The sequence below is a fragment of the Orycteropus afer genome, unplaced genomic scaffold (genome assembly GCF_000298275.1).
Source record: "Orycteropus afer afer isolate SDZICR_OR568_19922 unplaced genomic scaffold, OryAfe1.0 scaffold00003, whole genome shotgun sequence".
NCBI lineage: Eukaryota > Metazoa > Chordata > Mammalia > Tubulidentata > Orycteropodidae > Orycteropus > Orycteropus afer.
In genome coordinates this window covers 23,774,806-23,778,675 of record NW_006921590.1, presented here as the reverse complement: position 1 = coordinate 23,778,675, position 3,870 = coordinate 23,774,806, and positions in this window count along the sequence as shown.

Genomic DNA, 3,870 nt, shown 5'->3' with positions numbered 1-3,870 from the left:
CTGTCTTGGTTTTATTGTCTTGTTCTTTAATGATTTTAAAAATCTTATGCCTAAAAGTTTATTTTGCTTAATTATGAAGTATACATGCATGTTTACATTTATATAAAACATTTGCTGTGTAAAGTTCTTTTGGTTTATTCTCTTAAAAGATCATTATATTTAAATAAAAAAAAAAAATGAACATCAGCAATACATTTAATGTCTTGGTAGCTTTGTTTTCTTACCGTCATTAAAAATCAGTGAGAAATGGGGAGTTCTTTTAAGAACTCCCTGTCTGTCAGCCAGATAAACTTACTAAATTGACTCCTTTGTTTTTGTGATGTGGTATTCATGATAATTAAGAACAATTCTGTTTTAAAAGGTACAAAACAAGAAACTAAAGGATGATTTTCAGCAAGCCACATGGCACCTGAGGCCATTTTACTTGGTCTGAAAAAGCAGGGTTAACTTTGGGTCTGAGAACTCTGCAAGGGTTAAACTGAATCATCACCTAGACATAACCTGCCATCATCCTGTTGTTAGTTAACCATCAAATAGATTCTAATTCATAAGGACCCCATGTGTGCAGAATAGAACTGCTCCATAGAGTTTTCAAGGCTGTGACCTTTTACAAACAGATCACCAGGCCACTGATAGATGACTCGGGATATGTTTGAACCTCCAACCTTTTGGCTGGTGTTCATCAAGTGCCTGGTCTCTGATTGACCCTTGTTGGCTGGAAGGATCCTGTTCACCCACTTCTGTCCTCACTGCTGGTAGAACAGTGCTTCCATCTGTGCTGTGGCCTTGGTCCTCCTGCTGGACTGCAAACTCCTAAAAGACAGTGACCATGTTCTTTTTTTTTTTCTCCCTCATTCTCTGCTGTCTTTGACCTAATAGGTGCTCAATAAATTTGTTTTGAATAAAATCGTATGCTAACTAAGCTAAGAATAAGAAGACCTGTGCTCTGGTGACTCAGTGGTTAAAGTATTATCATTCTCTGCTATGTAATCTACAACTGGCTTCCATTCACTCAGGTGGAGACAGAGGTTAGGCTCGAACCAGGGGTCTCATCTGGAAAGTGGTGGTGGTGACCTGGGGAGTTTTATCCGCTCTGTTAGCCCTTGCCACTACAATGGTATGTAACAAACCATCCTGAAATTTAGTGGCTTGAAATAAAGCATTTATTTTACTCAAGTCTGTGATTTGGCAGTTTATACTGGACTTGGCAGGATGGTTCTGGTCGTGATTGGGGTCCCTCATGTGACCAACAGTTGATTGATGTTTAGCTGACCCAGGAGACCTTTGCAGGGCTACCTGGAGCAGATCAGCTCAGTTCCATGTCTTATCCCCTGACTAGCTAGGTTGGGTATGTTCTCATGGCAAAGTCAGAGGTGCCAGAATGAGAGCAAAAAGAACAAAAGTGCTTCTGTTCACAATTGGCCAAAGCAAATCACAAGGCCCCGTTTAGAATCAAGAGGTAGGGAAAAAAAACAATTGATGGAAGGAGTGACAAAGTTACATTGAAAAAGGAGTGGACACAGGAGTGTGTGATGAATTGAGACTATTAATGTAATCAGTCTACTACACGCACATACCCCATGTCTCCAACACAGTTGAGAACACTGGGTCCTATCTCTAAGGTGTCTCCAGGCTCTGATTACATAAATAAAAATCCCAGTAGGAGTTGTTCATGGTTCCTGCAGGGGGCACCAATGCCAAGCCAAACCACCTCTTAGCTTGACCAAAATCTAGCTAAACCCATCAATTAAGATTCAGTGACTCTATATGACAAAGTAGAACTGCTCCATAGAATTTCCAAGGCTGTAATCTTTACAGAAGTATACTGCCACATCTTTCTCCTGCGGAGCAGCTGGTGCATTCAAACTGCCAGCTTTTTGGTTAGCAGCCAAGTTTTTTTTGGATAGCTTAACCACTGTGCTACGCTGCTTAAGGAGAATAAATGGACAGGGGAAATAACCCGTTTTGTTTTGTTTTTCACTTAGTAAGGTTGTGTTTCTTTCAGAGTTATCATACTCTGAAAGTCAACTGTTTGAGTTGAAAGAACTCAGGGTGAGTTCTATTGATTCTATTTCTCAGGTGAGGTTGAATGAGAGGAGGTGGGTAGTCTTTAGCCCATCACTTTTAGGATACTTGCAGCTCCCTCTCAGCAATGTTACAAATGAAGATCTGGGGGAATACACCACAGTCCTGGAGCCTCTGGGCCCTTGAGTGAGCAGTGCCTGTGTATTGCTCTAGTGTAAAGGTCTCCTCGATGTACCACCAAGGTCCTTGATCTGTGAGCTCATCGTTACTACACAAATGGAAGGACTGAGTTTCATTGAAAATTTAATTTGGCCAACTCTACCATAGAGACCCAAAGTCTGGCCATTCTCACTTCCAAGTTCTCATGTACTTTGATCATGTTGTCAGAGGGACTGTTCTCTGGAGAAGGATATCATCCCTGGTAAAGTGGAGGATCAGCAAAAAAAGGGAAGAACCTCAACAGTGGCTGCAACTCTGGGCTCAGGTATAGAAGGGTTGTGAGGCTGGCGCAGGATCGGGCAGTGTTTCGTTCTGTTGTACATAGGGGTCACTGTGAGTGGGAGTTGACTCAACAGCACCTAACACCACACCACCACTATGGGGAGGGATGGGGTGGAACCCCAGGAAGGCAGTCATTGGGCTGAAATTGGTCCTTTAATTACAGTGATATCTGAAGGTTCTTCAGCAGTTTGCCCACATGTACCCTCCATGCCTGTATTAGAGTGATGGGTGCCCTGTGTGTATGTCCCAAGAGACACTCAGAAACCTGGTCCTACTAGTTACTAACCTGTCTTCAAAGAACTTGTTTTGATCCAAAAACTCAATAATGACCAGAATTACTAGTCAGATGGAGTTTGGTGAGACCCCCCAATAGTGAACAAGATGTATATGCAGACCACTCAATCCAGGATAGTGCACCCACATACTCTATGGAAATGCATCCCTTGGAGCAGTCGACCACGGGGTACCAGAGGGGCAACATTCACACGGAGGAAATGCAGGACACACAGGAATGCATTACTATGAGGGGCACAGTGGGAAGGGTTACTGGGCAGGGAGTGGGAGAGACAGGGTTAGGGTTTGGGGATGGAAAATGGGGAGTGAAACTAAATGTACACATAATGTTGAATGTAAAACAAACTCTTAAAATAAAAAATTGAAACAAAGGACTTGGTTTGCTTATAAATTTGCCATTCAAACAACTTTGCAGGTAGATAGAAAAGAGTCCTGGGACCAATACCCATTTCCAAGCCCCCCTGGTTATGGTGGGAGTGCTTCTGGGCTAAATGAGTCATCCCCAGTGACAGACTGCATCCTTGGGTGTCAGTGAGCAGAGCTTGGGCCTCTGTTACTGGTGACTCAAACCCAGTCCAGGACTGAGAGGGTGAAAGTCAGCACCGAGCCCTGCCAGTCATCAGGCTGCAATAGCAGACAGATAAAGCCTGCTGCGAAGTTAGCAGAGAACAATATGGATGTACCTCAGATTGTGGGCTCTGTACCAGACCACTGCAATAAAAAAGAAAGAATTATTGCAATTCGTGAGTCAAATGAATTTTTTTGGTTTTTCAGTATGTTATAAAAGTTGCTAACATGCAGCCAAGTCTGAGAACCACTGCTCTTTATGACTGCTGTGTTGTGAGGCTGTGGTCCAAACAGCTATCAAAGTGAACACACACTGTCTGCTTCAATAGTGGGTAATAGCATTATGAAAAAGTTTGAAATATGAGAATTACCAAAATGTGACACAGAGACATGAACACATGCTGTTAGAAAAATGGTGACTACAGACTTGTTTGGTGGTAGAGCAGTCACAAACCTTCAGTTGGTTTAAAAAAAAAAAAAAAA